Below are 27130 nucleotides of genomic sequence, written 5' to 3' on the forward strand. Positions count from 1 at the left end.
TACGGTTTGTCTTGACAGAAGAAGTAGAGGGGAGGCCTTATTTAACAATTATCTAACTTGTCTTTGTCAATGCTTACTTTATTAGATTTTCAGATTCGAGCCTGAAATGGAGATTGAGCCATGCATTTTGCAGCTCTGTCTTGGATCTTGGGGTACAGCAGTGAACAAAACAAAAACGGATCCCTGACCAGGTGGTGGTCATATCCTAGTGAGGAAAGGGCACACCAGCCTCTTAACCCCGTACGACTCGTTTTTTCATGGTGTGCGTTTATCTCATCACACTGGCCCTGTATTTTTTAATCATTTTAGAAATTTTGCGATTTTGACACAAAATTATGTGTTGAAAATTTTAGAAAGTTGCTTAGACTTGTGTCTAAGTAGAAATGAACTAAAAATTTAGACTGTCTATTAATTAACAAATTACCCTTATACAAAAGCATGAGATGATAAATTACTTAAAGTATTTTAATTTTAGTGACTTTCAGTTGTGAAGTATCTGAAGAAGACTAAAGGTTAGAGACACCAAAATAGTTTACACTGCAAATTCAAGTTCATTGGTTTCAATTTTCCGATGTCTTAAAGAATATAATTTTGAATGATTCTAGATAGATGCAAGTCACTTTCATATCAGTTATAGATTATATGCCTATATAAATTAATTCATGACTAATGCTTAACTTCTTTACAGAATATGTCACATACAAGGTCATTGTTGACCTTTCTTGAACTTGTTCATCGTAATAACCTGATATATAGGTGTAAGTATAATCTGTAGGGTTGATTGTTCCTAAGAAGGCTTCTAAAAATAGCAAGCGTAGTATCAACAAGTGTTATTGATTGAATGAATTCCACTAGGACCAATGGTTTATTTTACTCATTCTTTATGTAGCAGAATCTGCTATAATTAAGGGAAGAAAAATTATAGTCTCTAAATACAAATGATCTCAATTTGCATAATATTTGCCTAATGTAATTAATTCTAATATTTTACTGCATTTTCTTTGGAGTTTCTTTTGCATTTTATTATGTATTCTATGAAGAAAATGGGATCAAAAACTGAGTTCTGTTTTTTTTTTGAATAACAGTTTTTCTTTCCTCATTATTTTTATTTCCAGTACTGTTCCAGGATCTTAAAAAATATATAAGTCAACTCAATAGTCAGAACTATGCATTTGAGAGCTAGTTCTTCAAGATAAATGGGAAAAAATCTTCCACAGATTTGCACTGTACTTGGGTAAGGATGCCACAGGTTGACACTAATTTTGCTCACTTTCCAATCCCCTGAAAGAGCAGAATGACTCTAAATACTACTGGGCCACACTCTCAGGTTTCTAACTTTTGAATCAAATTGTATGCACTTGGTAATAATGTACTAAAGACATAGAAGCAATAACAGGTTTATCGACAGTGGCTGGACGGTGAGCATCCATCTCACATTCTTGTGCTTTGTAGGAATACATCAGTGCAAATAATTCAGGCTTGCTCTTCTGGACGTGTGATTTTTTTTCTTGAAAGGAATTATGATCTCTGCTTACAGGAGAAAATATGCTAAGTGGCTTAAGGAGATTTCACACACACATACACACTCTTCACACACACATTTAGTGCTAGAAATTTTCCTCTTGGCACTGCTTTAGCTGTCTTCAAATTTTGATGTGTTTTATTTGCATTTTTAGATTACTGTTTAGATATATCTATATTGCTTATGAGTATATCTTTCTGTATAACTTTTTAGCAGCTGCTCTATTACATTAATTTATGCATGTCTCTATGTTCGTATTGTATTTATATATTTATATTATATCTATCTCTGTGATACATATCGTGGTCTACTGGTACCCTATATAACCTCTTCAGTAGCTTGAGTGAAGTATAGACACCTTGTTTCCCCTTTTCTTCCTTTATCCTCTGATTGGTAATTTTTAAGAATATTTCTTATATATATATTTAAAAGCACATCAGCTAGTGTGAGAATTTTTGCTGTAACCATCTATGGTAATTTAAGAACTCAAGAGAAGGAAAGACTATTTTATTTACCCATAATTTTGCCTACTGTGTTCATGAGCAACAAATTTTCTTAGTTTTCCTTCGTCCGATGATAATCGTTTTTCTTTTCTCTTTTATTGTTCAAGTACAGTTGTCTCCATTTTCCCCCCACTACTCCTGCCCTGCCCCACCCATCGCCACTTCCCACCCTTGATCCTACCCCCCTTGGGCTTTGTCCATGTGTCCTTTATACATGTTCCTTGATGACTCTTCCCCTCTTTCACCCTGTTATCCCCCTCTCTCCTCCCTTCTGGTTACCGTCAGTTTGTTTTTATTTCAATGTCTCTGGTTACATTTTGCTCCCTTGTTTGTCTTGTTGATTAGGTTCCATTTATAGGTGAGATCATGTGGTATTTGTCTTTAACTGCCTGGCTTATTTCATTTAACAAGATACTCTTCAGATGCATCCATGCTGTCATGAAGGGTAGGAGCTCTTTCTTTCTTTCTGCTGCATAGTATTCCATCATGTAAATGTATCCCAGGTTTTTTATCCACTCATTTACTGATGGACACATAGGTCACTTCCAACACTTGACTACTATAAATTGTGCTGCTATCCTTTTATTGTGGAAGGATATTTTCATTGTGTTTAGGACTGTAGGTTGATGGCTTTTTGTGTTTTTTTGCACTTGAAAATAATTATGCTGCCCTGGCTGGTGTGGGTCCGTGGACTGAGTGCAGGCCTGTGAACCAAAGGGTTGCCGGTTTGATTCCCAGTCAGGGCACATGCCTAGGTTGCAGGCCAAGTTCCTAGTGGAGGGTGTGGGGGAGGGGCAACCACACATTGATGTTTCTCTCCCTCTCCCTCCCTTCCCCTCTCTCTACAAATAAATAAATAAAATACTTTTTAAAAAAAGAAAAAAATTATGCCACTCTCTTTTTGCCCTGTATGGTAAGGTATTCAGTTTCTCTAGTTGTTTCCAGGATCTTTTGTTTTCTTTAGTTTTTAAACTTTTATTATGATAATCATGTCTCGGCATGGGTTTCTTTCATTTCTCTGTTTGAAGTTCACTCAGTTTCTTGAATATGAAGGTTTTTATGTTCCTTGTCATATTTAGGAGGTTATTTAGGCATGATCTCTTTTGTTACTTTTCCAGCTTCATAATTTTTCACTTCTCCTGGGACTCTGATAGCAACAATGTTAAATCTTTAAAATCTTTTATAGTCCCACAGGTCCCTGTTTGTTTGTCTGTCTGTCTATCTATCTATCCATCCATCCATACATACATACATACATTTATTTATTGGTATGTATATTCTTTTTTATCATCACCCAAGGACATGCTTATTGATTTTAGAGAGAGGGGAAGGGAGCAAGAAAGAGAGGGAGAGAAACAATGATGTGGGAGGGAAACATCGATTGGTTGCCTTTTGTACATGCCCCAGTCAGGACTGAAACCTCAACCTAGGCTTGTGGCCTGACCGAGAATTGAACCCAAGACTTTTCCATTTGCAGGATGGTGCCCAACCAGCTGAGCCGCAGCAGCCAGGGTGGGCGTGTATATTCTCTTTGTTGTTGAAATTGGTTAAAAGATAAGATAAGAAAATCCATTAAACCTTCTTGTGTGAAGTGCGTATAGGACTGAAAGAGAATATAACAATAGAACACAATGCGGCTGTGCAATGAACAAAATTTATAATGAGATAAATGTGGTTATGGACTACACACTTTTACAATTAACCAGTATTCAGCTATTTTATTATGATTAAATAGAATGTAAATATTACCAACCTTGCAACAAAAATACAAGGTAATGCTGGCAGTAACTGGATGGTTGAGCGACGAGAGGTGGGGTTATGGTGATACTGTCATCTTGCATGTGGGGGGGAGTCAAAAGATCAAGTATGTGAACAATGAGATAAAAATAAAAGTTTAAACTGTTAGTACTGCACAGTAACTGTACAGAATATGAGATAGATGTTATTCATTTTTTTAGCACAGCTAATCTTTCAGTTGTTCCCGCAGCTTGCCACAGCTGAGAGAGAAGTAACACACACCTTTGACCGATTTCTCAAAATCACATCATGTTCAATTTTCTGCATTTCCCCATACTTTTCTTATGTAGCTTTGTTTTCCCTGGCATTTGTTTCATTTTTATTATTTGGAAGAAAAAGTGTTTCCATTCCTCACCATATCTTTATTATTTTCATTGTCTTACTCATTCGCTCTGTTTCTTGGTCTCTTTTCCATTATTCTTTCTTATGCTTGCTGACTTTGTGTTCTGTTTTGAACATTTCACTTCTCACTTGGACTATAACTTTTCCATATAGCTTTTTTATTTTCTTTAAGATTCTAGTTTTATTTGTTCTCACATTCCATGTTTTTTAAAATACACAAGATTTTCTAAACTTGTTACTAAGAAGAGGTAAACGTTGGTGCCAAATTGGTTATCTTAAGCCAGAAATCTATTGTAGCATTATAAATTATGCACGATTCAAATTAATAGCAAACACCAGCCCAGGAAATATGTCAGAGAAGCAATAAAGTACATATAATCCATGAAAGCATCCTAAGATATTATCTCATTTTATTCATTTTTGAATATCACTTTAAAATAATATTTATGTAGATTTAGTAAAATCTGAACACAATTGGGCAATCACTGGAGAACAACTTTCATAGGTTAGGCAAGACAGAGTGGTGTTCTCACTTAGGAGAAATGTCAATAATATACCTTTTCCTCACAGTTACTAATGTTCACACGCATCTTAACTAATTAATGATCACTTAGGACTAGCAGGCAGGGAAGGTAGCAGTGGTGAGAAGAGATTTCAAGTGCAACTCACAGATTAATTGATTAGCTGTAAGTATTGAAATATATAAAAATCTTGAGATCAGGCTCTGTATCAAATTAAAGTAAGCATTCAACATTACTACTTAATTAATGTGCTAAGATTTCTTCAGTTAGATTTTATCTTATCATTTGTCCCTTTATTACTGGAGAAGGAAACTGTGCTAGCCTGTAAGATTCTTATAAGCCTATATTAGAAAAGTTTAATGATAACACATTAGTGAGTTAATCCAAAAGTTATTACTAATAACTTTATACTTGTTTAGTCTTTCCAAAATTGTATGAAGCACTGGGCTATCAATCCAGCAAGATTTCAATCTTTGTGAGATATAGTCAGTTAATGTTTGTACATTTCAACTCAGCACTTAGCAGACCGCTTTGCTGAAAATAGGTGCTACACTAAACTTGAAGGAATGATTGATTTTGGGGTTACTGAACTAAAGCTTATGGTTGTAATAGGGAAAAAATATTTTCAGAAAGGATATTCAAAGCAACTTGGGGTGAGCAGCTGGCAGTTTTGGGGATCGTGTGTCTGCAAAGGGCATAACTTGCAGTCGATTGTGTAGAGAATGCAGCATTATAAGCTAAAACTGAAAATTACAGTGGCGGAGTCAGTGACAAAAGGGGTAGATGAGAAAAACATGGCTGAAGGCTCTGTGGTGTCCTGATGGTATTATTTTCACCACTAGAAATTTCTCTTATTATTCTGAATAGAGCAAGAAGTAAGACATAATGGCTTACCCCTTCCTCTGATCATAGCTATTTTCTTCATGAGAAATAAATTAATGAGCACTTCTGATATTTTTGTTTTAGATGACTTAGATGTTCATATAAAATTGGGAATATTTTAATAAGAAATGAGTCATTCAAATTATCCACTTCTCTTTTACTCCCTATTAAGGGCAGTTAAGTTTTTTGACAATTAAATATTTAACATTCAGCTGGCAGTTTAGTTTTAGGTCACCTTTGTGATCCCAAGAGATATTTTCATCCATCTAAGAAATTTGCCTTCCAGTTTTCCCAAGTTCAGTAAAACTTTATGATATATATTTAATAAAAAATAAGCATAATTGTAGACTCTTCTCATCCTCCTCCCCAATCAACACATTTCCCCACTCCAAATACTCACTGTTCAATCCACTCACTTCTATGCTCATTGTCAGTATCCTCGACTAGACTGCAGTCACCACCGCCATACTCCCCTGCCTCCTCCTCTCCATTCTTCATGCAGCTGCCAGCGTACATCCTTTTTGACACAGACTTGCATGCATTATTTCTCTCTTAAAAATCTTTCAATATCTTCTGATGATCCTTCAGATAATGCCTGCAAATCTCAACAACCTGACTTCTAGTTGCCTCTCCAGCATCACACACACACTTCCTCTTAACCACTCCAGCTTTCTTTTTGAGTGTCTTATGCTTTCTTCAACCTCACGGCTTTTGTATATACTGTTCCATCTTCCTGGGATATTCTTCCCCTTTTCTTTACCATAGGTGATTGGTGGACCTTCAAAACATAGTATGAATATTGCTATGCAGGTAAACCTTTCTAATGCACCTGAATAAGCTGAATCCCCAAATTATAAATTTCCTTGGCACTACAAAAATCTACTCCCAACATAGCTGGTAAATACTGACAGAATACTTTTCTCTGTCAATTGTTGAGTGTGAACTCCGTGAGGAAAGGGACTATTTTGTTAACCATGTCCATCCTCTGAATGCATGACATTACCTGGTAGGTGTAGACACACAGTAAATATTCTTTAGCCAACTGACAGATAATTTAGAATTTACCACGCAGTTTTATGTACCTAAAAGATTTTCTTCCTTGTTTATTTGCATCCCTCACCACCTTGAGCTTTGTTAGGGTAGTAGTTGAGGTAAAAAAGGAGAAAGTTGGATGAAAAGATCGACTGTAGAGCTGCAGATTAGGAAAGCAAAGAGAAGGTAAAAGAGAAACACTGATATTGGAAAATAACGGTCTTCCTCAAAATATAATAAAACAGCAGACTGACAGATGTCAGAGGGGAGGTGTCGGGGGTGGACTGGATGAGAGAAAGTGAAGAGATTAGCCAAGAAGATGTACGCATGGCCCATGGACACAGACAGCAGTGTGGTGAGGGCCAGAGGGAGGGGTGGGTGGGATCTGGGTGGAGGGGGGCAGAGGAGGCAAAAATGGAGGACATTGCAATAGTGTCAACAATAAAAAAGAAAGAAAAGAAAAAAATATATACCTACTAAAACAAGATCCAGAAGGCTTCTCCATTTTTTCTTTCAACACAAGCTTTGCAATATAGTTTAATATCACTATTTAGAAGGTAATTAAGTAGACTAGTGTCTCCATATCTTTATTCCTATTCACTTTTGGCATTTGTATTAGCCACAATCACTTCCTCTAAAGTGACCATGTGAAGGAGTGGGGGTGAAATTTAACTCAGGCAATTTACTTCCTGTTGACAGATTTTGTAATATGATTGATGGGGGCAGAAGGTGAAACTATCTGGTAAAATGAGGTTTTTTTGCATTATCTGTGTATTTCATATATCAATGCCAGTATTTCTCAAATTTCAGGTCAAGACTCCAGGGGGAAGGGTTACAATATAATTTAAGGGGTTTCATATATGGGAACTATTTGGAGGTGGAAATTGTGGGCTATCTTGAAAGTAAAAGTCTTCTTTCCCCCCTTCGACTCTCCACACTTCCTTCTCCCTATCCTGTTCAAATTTAACAAAATTCTGCCAATTAGAGATATACAATCCGATAGCATTCATAATAGAAGCACTTAAAAAGCAAACATTAAAGAATGTTGAAATTGCTAGTCTGACCAATGCTGTCTGCAGTACCTCACACAGAGTCTTAAAGTCAATTAAAATCTATAGCTTGATTTGCTTTCCACTTATTCACAGAGAGAATATCACCATATTATGAGAGAAAATAATAAAAATGTGGAATAGATTGGCACTACCTATCATATTAATTACTGGTTATCTTAGGGAAGAAAAAATTTAAACTGCCATATACTGCTTTTACTTTTAAAGATATATTAAGCTCCTGATATGGTATAAATCCAGGATTAAACAGATTTCCCAGAGTATTTTTTAAATTTATGTTTGATTTCAGGCCTCATTTATGCTACTGTGTCCTATCTTCCATTTCCTTTTGTATTATCTCTCTATATTTTAACCAAGAAAAAATGTCCTTTTATTTACAGATGATAAAGATTACTATTACTGCCTAAAATTTTACTGCCTAACTAGACTAATATGAAGTCATGCAACTTTGGTTGAATATTAAGCCCATGTAAATGCTTTTCTTTTTAGTATGTTAAAATGGAAAACAATAGAAGAAGACATTTTTCTTACCTAAACATTACCAAAAGAAATAAAGATTATAATGATAAAATATTATGTTAGGGTTGTTTATTATAGGTGATATTATTTTTACATGACAATCCAAATTGCAGTCTCATAAGTAAATAAGCTGACATCTGCAGTAATATATTCTATTTTCTTATAAGTCATTATTAAATCAAATAAAGGGGATCCTTTAATATGCACTTTAATAATCCAAATTATATAACACACACACACTAGCAAGTCAGAAACTCTGAAAAATAATATTGTGCATATTAAAATCTTCAGACAGAAGAATTGTCTAAAGTCATTCAATTGTATATTTGATAGCTGTTTATTGAATTAAGATATTAATTTAAAAAAAGGAAGTTCACTACCAGTTTTCAAATTGGAGCATTGATTTCTTATAGGAAAGTAAATATATTTGTCAGCTGAGCAAGGAAAGTAGAAGATAATATGATTTCTTTTTATAAAATACATTTAAGGATCCATAAGACTAAACTAACATTTGAGAAAACTTAAGACTACATCGGAAATATATTTATGTGTTTTCAACACATTAATTAGAAAAATGACATATAGAGAAAGATTATCCACCATAGCTTGAAGTAAAGAAACTAGAGAATACTTTTAGCAGATGTCAAATATAAGCTGAAAATGTCAAATCATACAAAAGACAATTCTACAGGTTGTATTGTCATCAAAGATCTATCACATTCCTTAGAGAGACCAGTATTGGCTGGTCATCATATAAATGAACTTATTTTTTCTACATTTTAGCATATATACTCTTATTTCTTAGCTGTCTCTATAGTCAGAAAGGATGATTTATTTGTAAACTCTTTTGTTATTTTATTTAACTGTGACATAATTTTCAGTGAAGTATCTCTCCCCTGGATAACAATTATGGTGGGCATAAGGGAGATGTTGGGAAATAACTATTAATTATTAACATCAAGTATAGCTATTCCAAAGAGTAAACTAATTTTAACAGAGTCTTCCTTCATTCAGATATTATGGCGTTTAGAACAACCTACTCGATGCAAAAGCTAAAAATTCTTGAGAAAAAATAAAAACATCCTGGTTAACTTCAGCTTTGGAAGCGACAGAGATTGGATTTATCCTCTTTTCTGAAGAATAAAACAAACAAAACATATGTAACAACAGTTTTCCAGAAACTGGACATCAGGCAATGAAGACAGAGATCCCGTGAGAGAGCTTTCAGACGGCGACACAGGGAAGGGCAGCCTAGGTGGAGTTCCGTGTGCGCGGCGAGTTGAGGGTATGGAACTGGAGTCCAGTGAGCCAGGGCAGACAGAGTTCACAGAACAAATTACTGTAGAAAAGGGAGCTGCACAGACAGAAAACTCCAAGGACCTTAAGAGGATCTTCAATTGATTATCCAGGTGACTACTGAGCAGCACGTGCGTGTGAGGACGCAGGAATAGGGAAATAATCTTCCAAAATGTAACAGTGGTTAATAATCACACAAGGCCAGCATTAGCCCCCACCAAACACACAGGAAGATCTCAAGCACCGTGGGACACTGGGCAGGATACAGAGAAGGCTCTTTCCTCTCTGAGTAACAGAGATCAACGGACCCTGGAGCAAACACCACATTTTTTTCCATTTAACGAATATTGCAAACAAAACCAAGAAAGATAGCAATATTTCCAAGTAATTTAACTGGATCCAATAATGGATAGAATAGGAGGAAGAAAAATGAACAAGGAAATAAAAGATCGAATACTATTGATTGATTTGACCTAATAATCCATTTGTAAAATACTCCACCAAAAACAAACATTCTTTTCAAATACACATAAAATATTTACTAAGATAGATTGCACTGGATCATAAAACAAATCTCAGTAAATTGAAAGGGATTCAGGTTATTCAATATAAGTTACTGAGCACAAGGGAATTAGGTTAGAAATCACTAACAGAATGCTCTCTGGAAAAATCCTCCAAAACTTAGAAATTAAATAATATGCTTCTGAATAGCGTATGGGTCAAAGGAAAAAAAAAGGAGAAATTAAATGGCATTTGAATCGGTGAAAGTGAAATTGCAGTGTAGCAGAAATTATGTGATACTATTAAAGCAGTATTATGAGGAAAATTTGTAGCACTAAAATGTTTATATTAGGAAAAAAGAAAGATCTCAAATGAATGACTTCAGTGTTCACCACAATACATGAGAAAAAGAAGGTAAAACAAAACCAGAAAAAGTGGGAAAAGGAAATTATCAAGATCAGAGCAGAAATCAATGAGAATAAGAGCCAGATGGCAGAATAGGAGGATCCAGCCCCTGTTCCCCTGCAGAGACACTGACATAACAATGCATGGAACAAAGTATCTTTATGGGAACTCTAGAAACCAGTTAAGAGATTGCAGTACCCCAGACAGGTGGAAAGTTGAGAACAGCTGCATTAAAATGAATGAGAACTACTTCAATTTACCCACCACTACACCAACCCCAAACCAGCACAGCTCAGTGCCTTTGGAGGGAATTCCAGCTCATGACTTCTCCCTGGGGGACAAAGAGAAGAGTGGAACATGTGTCCAATGTACAAGATTTTCTGATACATTGGGCTGCTTGTGGGACTTGTTTTCTCTCTCATCTGACTTGGAGCATTGGCAAAGTTGGGACCAGTATATTCTAGACGCACAGGGGGCCGCTGAAAGTAGCAGAAATGAGGGTAGTTTGTTCTCCCACCAGGAACAGCCCCCCGCCCCCCCGTCCCCCCACCCCCCCCACCGCCTCCCCGGTGCTGCAGACCTAGGCCAGTATGGCTTGGTGCTATCAGGAGAATGCACCCAACTCAGGGCTTTTGGGGAGGGAGAGATGGAGAAGAGTGGGGCATTCATCCAACTTTATGGAGAGCTGCCTGAGGAACTGGTTTCTGTCTGGCCTGACTTAAAGCCCTGACACAGAACCAGGATACTTTAAATGGCTGGCAGCCAATGAGAATAAAACGGAGCCGCACTACTTGCTGTTGCAGTACCACAGAACCTGCAGTATTGCAAACAGACACCAGAGGGAGCAAGAGATAAACTCCTGAGAAAATAAACCAGAAAATTTATCTTATTGGGAAATTATCAAAGAATGTGTAAACCCAGAGAAGTTGCCTCCTCTAGAAAAAGGTTTCAGACGCCCCTGGAATCTCTACTTGGGTTAAGCTGAGAAAATTTTCCCCTTTACAAAGCCAACTGATAAACACTGGAAGTGCTATTTTTTCAATGCAAAAAGTCAACCAAGAAGGCAGGCAAATGGGAAGGAAGGAAGGAAAGAAGGAAAGAAGGAAAGAAGGAAGAAGGAAGGAAGGAAGGAAGGAAGGAAGGGAGGGAGGAAAATAAATCAGAGGGACACGAAGAAACATGGTTCAATCGAAGGAACAAAATAAAACTAAAGGAACAGAGATCTATGAACTATCTGACAAAAAATATCCAAAATAAAGGTCTTAATAAAAAGGTCCGTGATGTACAAGAGAACACAATTAAACAACTAAACAAAACCAGGAAAACGCAGGAACAAAATGCAAATATCAACAAAGTGACAAAACATATGAAAAAGAACCAAATGGAAATTCTGAAATTGAAAAATACAGTAACAATTGAAAAATTCATTAGAGGGGTTTAACAGCAGATTTGGTCAAGCAGGAAAAAAATCAATGAACTCAATGACAAGCCATTGGAAATTATTAAATAAGAAGAGAAAAAAGTAAGGGAAGAATATATAAAAGGAAGAAAGTCTAAATAACTTAAGGGATACCATTAAGCAGCCGATACGTACATTATGGGAGTTCTAGAAGGAAGAGAGAAAGAGAAAGAAACAGAGAGCGTATTTGAAGAAATAATGGTGAAAATTTCCCAAACCTGAGAAGAAAATGGACACCAAAATTCAGGAAGCATTAATGAAGTTCAAGTAGGATGAACCCAAAGAGGCCAACACCAAGAGACACATTATAAATAAACCATCAAAAGTCAAAGACAGTAACAAAATCTTGAAATCAGCAAAAGAAAAGACATTTTTTATGTACTAGGAGGGTCCCCTAAGATTATGACAAGATTTCAATGTTGTTTTTATTAATAAACATGACAATTTATTTGTCTAATTATTGTACAATGAACTTTGCTAAGTTTACCATTTGGGGGATATTTTGAATAATTCTGTAATTACCTGTCTTATGAGTGAGAGTATATTTTGGGGATAATACCTAAGGGTAGAATTGCTAATTAGTCATAAGGATGTAGAAATTCAGCTATGTTCAGCTTTAATAGATGCTGCCAAATAGTTATCCAAAGTGGTTTTAAATGTGTATGCAAAGTGTAAGAGAATTCTGAGCTTGCTCACCACAATTTTGTGTGGTCAAACTATGTATTCAATATTTTATGTAGTACTATCTTCTTGTAGTTGTGTACCTGCATGCCCCTTATGACTATGAATATGAGCACATCTTCATTTTATCATTGGTCACTTAGATAAACATCCTCTCATTACTGAAATGCCTTTTCAAATCTTTTGCACATTTACATACTTTCTTATTAATTTGCAGGAGTTTTTAATATATTACAAATAAGAGTACTTTGCCAGATAAATATATTCTGAATATCTTCTTCCAGCGTTGTGTCTTTTGATGAACATAAATTCTTTATTTGATTCAAGTCTAATTGAACAGTCTTTTCATTTATTGCTTGTGCTTTTTGTGTTCGATTTAAGAAAGCATTGATTTTCCTTTGGTTATATTTTCCTGATGTTATCTTCTGAGTTGGGACCAAATGTAAAGATTATCAAAGTGGAGAAAGAACTGAGGGATTAGGGTGTAAGAGGACCTCACCAGTGGTTTTCAAACTTTACTGTATGTTAGAGATACCTGGAAAGTTTTAAAACCCCTGACACTTCTCCTGTACCCTAAACTAAGTCAGAATCTCTCTGTTTGGAACCTAGGCACTGGCATATTTTAATTGGTGTAGAGAGCTAAGAAGAGGACATCAGCAAAGGAAGGAAAGCAGGGAAGCAAATGTGATGAATTTCAATTTGGGGTAGACTCTAGGCTCTGGAGATTGGAGAAAATGTGAATCTCATTAGAATTAAAGCTGCAGCTTACAGAATTTTGAATCCTGAGTAAGGACTTAAATTTAATTCAACAAATAGTAGGGGTTGAACATTTTTTTGAGAAAATTAATCATATGATTCATTAATAGATTAGGAGGATGAAAGCGATAGGGGTAGATTGGAAGTGGAGGAAATAAAAACAAATATTCAAACTAATACTGTGGTCTGGCTTCTGTAATTCTGCTAATCATTGAAAACTGTGTGGTGAATTTTGTGTATATAGGGTGTTTCTGGCAAGATGGTCTAAGGCGATCATTAGATTTTCAAAGAAATCTGAAATTTTCCAAAGGGTAGAAACAACTGGATTAGAGAAGAAAATCAGTTAATGGTTATTACACTGTGTCACTTAATAGTTATTGAACATCCAAACCATGTTTGTGGAAGTTGGCATGGAAGAGAGATGACTGATGTGGAGATGTTTGTGGGTGATTGAGTTGTGTGGGGGAGGGGTAAGGCAGGTGAGAAGCAGGGGGAAATTCAAGTTAAATTCAAGTTTAATTCAAGTTAAAAAAACTTAACTTGAATTAAAAGACTGGAGAACAAGGAGAATGAAAATGTTAATAAGAGGAAGATGATCAACAGGAATGAGCAGTGGAAGATATATTAAGTTAATCTTTTAAACCTTGACTTTCTGACAATTAGATAACTGGAACTAAATTTCCAAATAATCTGTGTTGGAGTAGATCAGAAAGAAAAGTCAATCATTAATCCAGACTCTTTATGATTTTTAATTAAGTATTCAAATATTATGACAGGTAGAAGACTAGTTCATCCTAGTCATTTCTTCTTTGCTAATAAAAATATATCCTTTTATTTTCTTCTTAGTTTACACATTAAATAATTTTTAAAATATGTATTGAAAACAGAATGAGATCTTTTAACCATAGATTTCAAGGGAATAATTATTGGACATGATAAAACTATGTACTTAAAAGTTTATATTTAGATAAAACTGTTGAAAGAGCTTCGAAATTCATTATAATTATGAAGAGATAAATTTTTAAAACTCCAATTTTTTTCACATGGGATGGGAAAAATTATTGCATGAGTAGCTGACAGATGAGCTAAATCTTATCATTGTGTCACAGATAAGGCTATGGTGAATGGAACAGTATATGGTTAATGAGAAAAAATTGATAGGTTCATAGCTTCAACTGCATTATGTATGTTTAGGGCCAGAATAATGACATTAGGTGCCCTTGGGTTAAATTAAAAAAGCAGTGAGAGGATTCATAGATTTGGTTTTTGGCAGATTGGGTTCATGAAGAAAAACCACATTCAATTTATACCAATAAAATAAATTGAGTGCCGCTCAAGAGCAGTCTTTGCAAATGGTTATCTCTTCCAAAAGTGAGTCATCATAATGTCTCTCTGTGCTTGTCATTGTCTTGCCAGATGATAGATTGATGTGCACAGCTCCAGTAAGCACATCAGCTTTTCACGATAGAATTACATTTAATTTTCTAAGGCACATTTTTCATTTGCACCAATAACTTCATTGAACAATGTATGCACCTTTTTGTTCCACTACCTTCTGCCATCTTTCAGGCAACTTCATAATTCCACCTTCCCAAAACCTTTTATATTTTTGAGCAAAGAACTGTTCTAGGTGCCTTTTGTAATCTTTCAGGAAACTGAAAGGTTTTTTCCACTAAGAGAATTTTGTAAAGACCAAAATAAGTGGAAATCCAAAGGTGCAATGTCTCGTTAATATGGCAGATGAATCAGAACTTCCCAGCCAAGTTGTAATAGTTTTTGTCTGGTCATCAAAGAAACATGTGGTCTTGCTTTATCCTGATGTAAGATTATGAGTTTTCTGTTGTCTAATTTCGAATGCTTTTCATCAAGGGCTGCTTCCTGTTGGTCTAACTGGGAACTCTTCTTGTTAGAATTAATCATTTGGTTTTCTGGAAGGAGCATGTAATAAAGGACTCCCTTCCAATTCCACCATGTGTATAACATCACCTTCTTTGGGTGAAGACTGGCCTGTGGTGTGGTTGGTGGTGGTTTACTTCATTTGCCTCATGATCTCTTCTATTCCACATTGTAAAATATCCACTTTCCATCACCTGTCACAATTTGTTTTAAAAAATGGAACTTTTTCATTCTCTTTAAGTAGACAATCACACGTGGAAATGTAGTCAAGAAGGTTTTTTTCACTTATGTGGAACCTAAACATCAAAGTAATTAATGTAACCACATTAGTCCAAATGATTTCCAGTGCTTGATTTGGATATTTTGAGTATGTTGGCTATCTCTAGAGTGATATAATGTTGATTGTTCTCAGTTAATGTCTCAGTTTGATTACTATCAACTGCAGCTGGTCTACCTGACCATGGAGCATCATCCAGCAAGAAATCTCCAGCACAAAACTTTGCAAACCACTTTGACACATTTGATCAGTCACAGCACCTTCTCCATACACTGCAATCTTTTATTGCATTTCAGTTGCATTTTTACCTTTTCTGAAATAATAAAGCATAATATGCCAAAAATAGCTACACAAAAATTTACCAATTTGGATAAGATTTTTAAAAAATGCATGCTGATATAACAGCTGTCACAATACAATCTAATAAAATTATTTTGAATGAAGTTAAAGACAACTAAGTGCTACTAGAGCCATCTTATGGAGGAAAAAAAAAACCAAATGAGCTTTTTGGCCAAACCAATATATTTCTCCCTCCTGTCAATTTTTCTGACATTCAGAAATTTGTTAGGCATTATTGGAATCAGTGAAATTAGAAAGCTTTAATGTGCATCACTATTGTTTTGGGGGTTTTTTGGTTATTTTTTAATCATAACTTAGCAACCTAGAATCAAGCTTGCAGATGGTGGATACTTGAGATTTTGGCAGATGGGTGAGAGAAAAAGCCAAAAAGTATAGCACAGATAGATATTGATGAGAGTATTTGAAATAATAATCAATGGGATCTGAGCTAGATAGGAAGACAGAAAAAGGAAGATGATGTCATGAAGCGGGAAAGATGTGGAAGATGGGGCCTTCTTAAGTATGATATAAACATTTAGAGTGGAAATAATTAAAGCTAGATAATAAAAATCTGGTACTTACACTGAGAGTGTGAAGTCTAAAGTCTTTTATAGAGTAGATGCTCACTAAATACTCTTTCTAGTGCCTTATTTTCCCTCTTCACTAAGGATACATACAAGTTTATGTGTGATATTTCTAACTCCATTGATTTATAAAAGTGGAAAATATATCCTTTAAAATGATTTCTAATGCTAAATAAAAATAGAGGTACAATGGTTATGGCATGTTGGGAAAGGAATATAGTAAAACAAAGGGACTTTTAAAAGACTAAGACATATTTATTTTACTTTCACATTCATTTTTAGAATTCCTTTCACTGAATATTTATAGTGTTCATTTTTTCACAATGTACTGACTAAGCACAGTTGGAATTAGAGCATATTTAGTACTAAACTACTGTAAAAGAAATATCACACTATTAACCAGTTTTGTATTTCATGTATTTTAAGTAACTTGAGGTGTTAAATTATAGATATTCAAATTATCTTTTTATGAACAACTTACTTAAACATAGTGTAAAAACCTCCTAGTGTAAATGTGAATAATGATATGTGCTACAGTAAATTTCACACGATGTCCAATCTTATACAGCAAACACTTTTGGGGGAAATGTTATTATAAAAGAAATAACAAGAGGCTAAGGTACAATTAGAACTACTAGATGAGAGGATAAAAACATTAAAAATGCAAAACATTAATTTATGATGAATTATAATGCCTGATCTGATCCAATTAAACCTTGGTCAAATCTATAACTTTGTTACAGATGTCCTAAACTTAGTTGTTGATATCTTTATTTCTTTTTACCAACCTATGATGTGGTTGCTCTCATGTAAATGAAGTTGGGGGAGGGACAAATATTAAACGAATAGATGTGAAGAGAGGTTTGCTTTACCATTTATTTCCATAGTTGACAACTGTGTCAGAATTTATACGTGAATTTTGGAGTCAGAAATAGATTGAAGTTTCTGGCAAAGCAAAATGTCCTCAAACTCAATGGGTGTCCGAGTAAAATTTATGCCTATGCAAATATTGGACTTCTAGTAATTACTGTTTTTTAGCTCATGTTTATTCATAAAATGAATATCTTCTACCCTCAAGGAGCTTACTACCTACAATAAGAGACAAATAAAGAAATGAGGTGTCTTTGAAGCTGTCAAGTGGGTCTATGTGAACAGGGATAAGAATTGTAGGTGGGCCGGGATATTCCAGACAGAGAAAACAGCTCGCACAGAGGTCTGGAGGTGTGAAAGAATGTTTCACATGCTAAGGATTAGGTATGCATTACAGGAATGTATGAGAGTTAAGAGGAATGAAACTAGAATATTGGCGGAGGCATATTTTGGAGGGACTTAAATGCTAAGGCAAAGAGTTGGAACTTTATTGTTCAGCCTACAAAAGACAATTGAAGGAGAAAGAGCAGTGGAAAGATTTTACAAAGTTTCCTCTGTTGCAATGTGGGAAATGGACTGGAAAGCATATCTGGAGGAAAAAGGAAGATTTAGAGACTTAATAAGCATGTGCAAATTGAAACTACAAGTGCAACAGAGAAATGATGTTTTTAAATACAGAACCTTACCTAGTAAACTCAAGAATTTATTTCCTCTCATCTTGCAAACTGTGTCCTCGTGATCCTTCTAGAACATTACCTTATACCTGTGATTTTCTTATTTAAAATTTTTCCATGATTACCTGACTGGTTTTTAAGTCCTTCAATGTTACATTATCCACATAAAATCGAATTTCTCATGCCCTCTGCTCCAGCATGGAATTTGATCCATGGAATTTGCATGTGAACCACATGGGACCTAGGACTAGATCCACTGGATATTTTTAGAACTGGGTCTAATTTAAAAAAAAAACAACTCTACACTCTGGTGGTGAGCATAAAAAGATGAGACTAGAGTGTGATCCTTTCACCCCAGTTACATACAAGAAACTGGCCTTCATTAAGAATTATTTAAACCAATATGCAGAGACAAGTTGAGAAAAGGAACAGAAAAAATGAGGTGTTCTTGATTTCACTTGCTGTGGTCCCTGAAACTATATTACCTTGTGTATTCCCAAGACTTTGTGATTTAATTCTTCCTCTATTTCTGGAAGATTTTCCAGTACATTGCTGCTTTTAGCTTAATGTAGAGTTGGGCTTTTGTCACCTGCAACCTGCTCATATATCCTCCTTCTAGCCAACCCTGTCTCCTTATAAACGTGACAGCCATTCATTTCTCAGTCCTTTTTATGGTATACCCTACTTAATATAACATTCCATCCCTCCTACCTGTTGATTCAGTCTCACAAATACAAATGAACACATTCTACGTGTGGTGATATATGTTGTACACTGTTGATGCAGAAATGAGTAATAAATACATAGTGTCTGATCTTGAAGAGCGTACAATACATGAGAAAGCAGACATACTTGCAGAAAGGAACAATCCAGATGAAAAGAGCTGTATTAGGACTAAGAATAAATTATTATGGGAACAAAGCAGGGAGCCAGTGCCTAAGTAACCACACTGTCAGTGGAATTTTATTGGAATAATTCAGTCAATATTAATTGACCTCTTCCGTGAATGCATGTTGACCTCATTTTGCCATTTAATACTATACTGTCTTTTTTTGTTGCTCAGTGGTTTCATGGATGTACATCTCTTTTCCACAGCTGCATTTTAAGCCCTTGCTGGGCGAGGAATGTGATGTTCTTTTCCTTTGTACTTCCCCAAACACGTACTACTATGTGCCACATTTATTAGAAGATCAAATAATGCTCAGAATTATAGATGCAGAGTTATAACAATAAAACAACTTAAGTACTCATCATCTTAAGTCATTGTTATTCTGAACAGAATGGAAGTAGCACAATGATCGGAGTGGCCTCCCATCACCTTTGCCATATTCCATTGGCTTGCATGGGTTGGCAGCAAGCCACAGGTCCTGCTCACACTCAATAGGAAGGGATTACGCCGGGATGCGTCTCAGGGAGCCACCTTAGAATATTCCCTCCACACATACATTGGTGAAGTTCTTTATCAAAAGTAAGAATCTAGTAAGTAATCCTGTTGACATTGAATAATCTGTTATGATTTAGAGAGTGGTGTTTTAAAAACACAATTGGATTCATAATTCATAGTCTTCAGCCATTTCTCTCCTCCTACTGCTTATTGTACTGTGATAATTTCCCAGCACACATGGATAAAGGCCAAATTCTTTACCAAGGTCTGTAACCAAAATGAGTGGGCCTGTTACTCGTTTTCTGTGAGTTTTCTCCTTGCCCCTGTGCCCCAGCCATACTCTAAATTTGTTCTCAGTGCAGGCCTTTGGAGTAATTATTCCCTCTTCCTACTTTTCTCCTTCTCAAAGCCAATGTCATCTTCCCAGGAGGCTTCCTTTGACTACTCAGGCTAGAATTTTACCACATCATTGAGTGTTACTGAACCTGGTTTCTGTCTTTTTGGAACTGGTGGTATTTTCTTTTGGTTTATATTGGTTATCGCTCATTAGTCCCACCTCCTCTCTAGTTAGCATTCAAGATCTATAAGTACAGTGTTAACGTGCCTAGTTCATCTTATTATTCCCAGCATCCAGAACAGTTTGTCTCAGTGGTGGGGCTCAGCATATATTTGTTGAATAAATCTATGTCCCATATAAATCTCCACTGGAAGCAGCCTTTACTATTTCTAAAGACAGCAGATTCAAACTTTTAAAAACATTTATTTTACCTCATGTGTTTTTGGTTTGACTATATAAATTATCAAGCTCTTTAAAAAATTATCTCTAATTTATTTCTTCCCAAAATATCTCAATCAAAATTTTAAAAATATAAACAAGCATAGTATATATTTACGTGTTGTATGTATTACTTTGTGCTTTCCTGTTTTTCCAAAATTTAAAAAAAAGACTACTTTTCTAAAGCAGATAATTAGAAAAATAGAGATGGTGAGGGAAGGAGACTTGGGTGGTAAACACACAGAAGAATATACAGAAGATGTATTGTAGAATTGTATACCTGCAATGTATATCATTTTCCTAACAAATGTCATCCCAATAAATTTAATACAAAATAAAAAATAAACAAATAAAGAATGAACTCAAGATGTAATAGAATTTCAAATATCGAACTTAGAATTTTAATTCAAATTTTGTTAAAAGTATATACATATAATCTCACAAACAACATTCATAGATCACACGTGAAAATTATTGCAGTTGGGCCCATATTTGATTTATTTTGTTCATATTTTAATTGCCAATGTCTTAATGAGTTCTGCAACTTGTAATTCTTCAGTGATCATCACAAGACCTTGGGCTCTGAGGTGAGGACACCTATCCTGATGCCGAATATGTGTCGGCCCCTCGTCAGGGCGTAACGACTCTTTTCACGGAGGTGGAATCGTGGATTACCTGTGTGCCTTTATTTACGAGACGGTTTTTACAAGTTATATTCTAATTAACTAAATATATTTCAGACAATGTAAATGTATTATGTATTCCAAGAAAAAATAGTGAAGAAAGCCATTGCAGCTGCAATCTGTTTGTCTTCTGAAGGAAACCCGTGCATGACAGCACCATGTTTAGGGTTCAGACTACCGATATGTGGCTTACAAATGAATATCTCAGGCCTTTTAGTGATTTAAAAAGTGTACTCTTGTCTTTGAAAGGTACACGATAGTTCCACTAGAAAAGGAAAAGAATCTTGGTTAAGTAAACATATCCCGGACTGCTTCTAGCTTGTGCAGTGTTGCCAGGTGGTGAGTTTGATGAAGAAGTCGGTGAGTGTTTGCAGTATAGTCTCTATTACTGGCGATGAGGACTAGGGAAAATGGAGATCTGGGGAGGAACTGCATGAATGATGGGTTGCATAGAACTTGCATATTTTTCTACCTAGGAGCTATTCAACATTGAAAAAACACTGTAATTTAAAATAGGTTTTAAATCAATAAATTAACTTCAATCAATTCTCTAAGATTAAGAACAAAATCAAGCATGTTTTGCTATCAGGAGACAAGACCAAAACTTGGACTTACAGAAAAACACATAAATATGCATGGATACATAGAAGCATCTATTTAATACCTTGTAACACGATAGTTTGAAAAGAACGATGAAAAATGTATATATAATTAATATCAATGTTTAAAAATGCTGACAATGGAATTACCAGCAAATGGCTGTTGCAGGGAATGCTACTGAAAGAGCAAAGCTAGAGGAAGGTAATTAATCTTCAAGAGTGAATTGTTGTACTAGTAATTGTCCTATTTGAGATATATAATTGAATTTTCAAGAACCACAGAATCTTCTACTCTTTTTAAAAAAGATTTTATTTCTTTATTTTTAGAGAGAGGGGAGGGGAGGAAGAGAGAGAGGGAAACATGGATGTGAGAGAGAAGCATCCATCAATTGCCTCCTGCGCACGCCCAATGGTGGACCTGGCCTGTAACCCAGGCATGTGCCCAGACTGGGAATAGAACTCATGGCTTTTCAGTTTGCAGGACAATGTCCAACCAACTGAGCCACACCACTCAGGGCAGAGTCATGTACTTTTAAAGGTGCAAATAATTAACATGTATGAATTTAGGACATTTCCTTAGCCTCATTTTTAAATGAAGAGTCTCAAACTATTAGTCTAGGTGAGTTGTCTATAATTCCTGATCGAAATCTCTTCGCTCAGTGACAAAGAGTTTTAATGGGTTTCATCAAGGACTTCATGAGTGCAAAAAGGGATGACTTCTTTTCCTACAGGAGACATATTCTTTTCTTTTTGATGCTATTGCCTTCAAATATCTTTTCACGAGTTACACAAAGCTTACAACATTACTTCAAGCCAGACGTACTTTAATGCCCTTCAGTGATAAAGTTTCAAAGGAAGTAATTTTCCTCCATGAAAAATGAGGGGAAGGAAAGTTTTATTCACTATTCAGCACAGTACACACGGCCAGGCATTGTGATGTATTATAGGTTTACATTGCTAAATAAAATTGAAAAGTTTCTTGTACTTTGCTGTTTTCCACCTAATAAACAATTTTTTAAAGAACATCTTGTGCTAAGTCTCTGAATGAAGTGTTCAGGAAATAAAACAGTGGTAAACTTGTTTAGAGAGGATGTCTTAGAAGTTCTTTTGGGGGGGGGTGGCTTTTAAGCTGAGATTTGAAAGATGCAATGAGAAATCACTGGGTGAAGACAAATGAATATGGCCTTATGTAAACCAAGGTAAGAAAGGAAGGAAGTTGTCTATGGTGTTACTCCTGGCAGATCAGTTAGTGAAGAACAATGACACATAGTCATTACATTTTATATCGGGAAGGTTGTAAGTGGCTTTGGCAAGAGCAGTTTCAGCTGAGTGGTAGAGAACAAAATTCAAATTGCTAGACTTTCTGTGGTGATCACACTGTAAGGTATAAAAATTTTGAAGCACCGCTGTGCACCCGAAACTAATATAAGTTGTACACTTGAAAAAGATATAATGTTGTATGTTAACTAGTCTCTAATAAAAAGAAATTGCTCAGACTAGAGGGATGAGAGAGTATGAGGATGGTGGTAGTGGAAGAAAAGCCTGTGAACATAGCCAACTTCAAAAACAATTTATTTGGCCAATTTCAAATGGATGATCAAAATACTTGACAACATAGGTTGTAAGTTGTAAGTTAATATCATTATTACATTGTAAACTATTATGAGGTAGTATTATACAACCATTAAAAGTGATGTGAGAAAAGAATATTTAATGGTATATGCAAAAGCTCACTAACTCATTATTTAAAATGTAGATAATAGTATTGGAAATGCAAAAATCTAAATATACATGACTATAATGCATCTGCTTATGTATTAAAATTAATAAATAGAAAAATATGTCAACTAGGTATTATATGTTATGCTCAATATATGTGTATATGTATAAATATTACTGGGTTTATATTCATTGAATATAAATAGGTGTTACAGAAATATAAACAGGTATATTTCTGTGTGATAGTTTTATTGACAATTGTTTTGCAATGAATGTGAATTACTTTTATAATCACAATTTAAAAGTTAGCCATTATAAATAAAATATAATCAGCTCCAAAATCACACAGACTTGGTTTAAATCTGTGCTATGGTAGTCACCAATTTAACCTCTTTAAGTCATAGTTTTATCCTCTGTGAAATTGGGATTACAATAGATCTCTTGTAAAACTTATGAGAAGATCATATTGGCAATGTATTAAAACTCCTAACACTTTGAAAAATAATGATAATTTTAGTAATTTACTACTATAGACAATGTTTGTGTCATCCCAAATTCATATATTAATCCCAACCCCCAATGTGATGGCATTTAAAGGTGGATTTTGAACAGTAATTAAGTCACGAGGCTGGAGCCTTCATGAATGGAATTAAAGTCCCCCAGACTATTCTCTGCCCATTCTATAAGCCAGGAAGAGGGCTCTCACCACAAGCCAAATCTGGCATCTTGATACTGGACTTCCCAGCCTCCAGAACTGAAAAAAATAAATGTTTGTTTATTGTAAAATTCATGTGGTCTATGATGTTTTGTTTTAGCAGCCCAAATGGACCAGGACAGTTCTCACAGATGAAATGTATGCATATTTTAAATATATAATATTATATATGTATATATATTTATATAACAATGATGCGATAAACTAGGGGAAGACAATAGAATTTTAAGTACGCTAATAGAATTCTTGGATAAGCTAGTGAGTACAATGTATAATAATAGTGCATCTGTATCACCTTTTTTTAGAATAAAAATAGTAATTTTTCTTAGGAAAAATCTATATCATTCATAATATGTATTCTTGAAAATTTTCTGTATTTGTAAGTACCTCCAGAAAGTATTTGCCTGTCATCACTGACTATGTGCTTACGTACTCTACAGGACCCCAATGTGACTCATTGAGATGTTAAAGGGATAATCCTGCTTCCGGAATGTGGAGGGTAAGAGACCTCTGAAAGGTCAACACAGTAAAATGCAAAGGCCAGTTACAAATTGGTCCTGAAAAATGAAAAGTAGAGATTTTCCCATACGATTTTATAAATAGCAGAGCCAGGTCATTGAGTTATTTTTATTTTAAGAGTAGTTGAGAAGATAAACTAACTCCTTTGCTTCTTGTGATTAAGTTTGTGTAGGTTTTATAGTAAAATTTATCCCTTCTTTAAAAGTAATAGCAAAAGGGAATCAAGTTTTCTACACCTAAAGCTAATACAAAACTGCAACTCAGATGAACTTTCTATTTTATGCACCCTCTAACAAATCCAGGTTCATAAATTTCAGTTTTTTAGTTGGGTATTCTCTAAAAAGGGCAATCTAAGTTGAATTTAGTAGGTGTCTATTTCTTTAAGTGAAAAAGCTCTGCATACCACATACAGGTATGAATGATCTCTTGTAATAGTTATCATTGTAAACAAACTGGTATCTGAGCACACAAAGAAGATATTGCAGAAACAGTCCTTTCCTTTAAGGCAATTGTAGTCTATCATAACATGGATGAGAACAGTCACATAAAGAATATTCAGGCAAATAAATAATGCCAAGATTATGTAAGATTTTGAAATTATAGATTATCTCATTAAAAATAAACTTAAAAATAATAAGCTGGGGTGTTGTTGCATTTTAGAAAAAAGAAGAAAAATAGTTATAGATGAAAATGTAAATAAATTAAGGAAAAGTTGTTATCCTCTCCTGTGTTCCTGGAGAGAAATTCAAAGAAAATATAAGATTTCACTATTAATTTGAATAGTAAAAGGAAGTAAATCAGAAAGAGCTGAGGGGTGGATGTTCTTGATATCAGATTTCTCACAGTACAGTGATGAGTTTCATCCATTGAAAATGTAATTAGATTACATACCAACCATCAAATGCAGTTATTTGATGAGGTCATCAGTAACCAACAATTGAGAGTCCCGGAACAGGACTTGGTAAGACAGCAGGAAGCAATATGGACAAAACATCTGCTATTATTTACAACTACATTGTATGATGTCAGACAATTCCAGTGCGGGCCTGGCCACTTATCATAACAATCTCTAAAACTACATTTTCTTATCTGCAACATAGAGACAGTAAACAGTTCTTACAAACCCTCTCTGTCATATACTAGCTGCAAAGCTCTATGGTTTGGATAGATCATCAAGCTTATGAGACACAGTATCTTCTCACCAGCACCAGATTTCGCAGCTTGAAGGAAGGAGAGGAAGCAAACACAGTCCACACGGCAGCATCACAGCAGAGGCTGCATACTCTCCGTGAGTCACGTGCACTGCTCTGGATGGCCCAGTCATTCCACACTTGGGACGATGTGATCAGGAGATAAGATGCTGCACAACCCAGGTTTCGAGGAGTGTTCAGCACTGCAGTATCTTTAGCTCTTTTCTTTATTTGGGCACATAGACACCTCAGGTGCTTACGCTCAGCCCTGGCCTTCAGATAAGTTGCTCCTTACCAATATATATCATTCTTCATTAGTTGCTCTGGACAATAAGCCAAGTGTTTGGTCCAATAAGTGGTTTTGGCTGGATTCTCACTATCTTCTATCTAGTATCCTCTTTTACTATAAATTTTGTGAAATACATTGATTGGAGAGTTCCCAAGGGTTAACTCAGACATCCCTAAAACTAGAGAAAAAACCACAGGTGCAGTCATCAATTTTTCCCTTCCACTGTCTACCTTATAGGAATTCATTAAGAATGAATGAAATTCAATAATTACAATGCTTAGCACAGTGAATGGCACATGGTCCTTAAGAAATGTCAGTTGGCAATTATCCTATTGGTAAGGTTCAACTTATAAGATTAATATTGGATTTTGAGTTTTTTTTCTGACCAAATTCTATTCAGGACATGATATCTATAGCTGTACTCACATTTTCTTTTTTACCACCACTACTACTGAGCACACACACCTCTATACTTTTCCTTTGTACTGCATTTGGAAGTAATGTTTACATTTATTTAAAATTTTTTTTATTTAAAACCTCACTCAAACATATGTTTATTGATTTTAGAGAGAGGAAAGGAGAGAGCGAGAGAAACATTGATATGAGAGAGAAACATGGATCCTCTGCCTCTTGCACGCCTCCAACGGGGGACCTGGCCCATCTGCGCTGACCAGGACTCCCGCTGGCACCTTTTCAGCCTGCAGGGTGACGCCCAACCCACTGAGCCACACCAGCTAGGGCTACTTTGCTTCTTAATCAAGAAATGAAGATACTTAATTTTTTAAAAGAATATTTTTATTACAAAACAAACATTTATATATAGAGAGAGATAGATATTATGGAGAAGTAATTGGTTATGATATCAAAAGTATGTTTGTTTTACCACATTGATTTTAATTCTTAGTCTTCACTCAAGTAAAGTTGCTAAAGATCTTTCTCCCATCTTCAGCAAATTTCTGGAATAATGGTTAAACTCTAGTAAAGTTTACAAATAGAAATTGATGTTCCATAGGGTCAATTTACACGCACACTTATCCTTTAGTGTTATAGCTCTGGGAGCAAAGCAGATGGGGAAGTTACAGCATTTTGCGTTATTAGTCTTCAGGGGACCATAGAAGTAAGAGCAAGGAAGGAAAGCGAATACAGTTGCTCTTCTGCCTGTTCACAGCTACTGTTCTCCCATGACTTCCTGAAATCCATAACATATCACACTTTTGAGTATCTGGGGGTCCTCTGACCCTAGGATCTCTTATTTTTCAGATTTTAAGGCTTTTGGAGAAAATTATTAAGAAAAATTTAGTTTTAATTATGCTATTGTTTCTTGTTTCTCT

General features: G+C 35.3%; 1 long non-coding RNA gene across 1 annotated transcript in view; it reads left to right on the forward strand.

The window, feature by feature from the left end:
- LOC128781154 (uncharacterized) overlaps positions 1-27130 on the forward strand; it is a 72894-nt gene that overhangs the window by 36257 nt on the left and 9507 nt on the right. Inside the window, exon 4 of the long non-coding RNA XR_008427041.2 lies at positions 24242-24300. This is a non-coding gene — a long non-coding RNA (uncharacterized lncRNA). The remainder of the gene's footprint in view (positions 1-24241; positions 24301-27130) is intronic.

This window comes from Desmodus rotundus, chromosome 6, assembly GCF_022682495.2.
Source record: "Desmodus rotundus isolate HL8 chromosome 6, HLdesRot8A.1, whole genome shotgun sequence".
NCBI classification, from domain to species: Eukaryota; Metazoa; Chordata; class Mammalia; order Chiroptera; family Phyllostomidae; genus Desmodus; species Desmodus rotundus.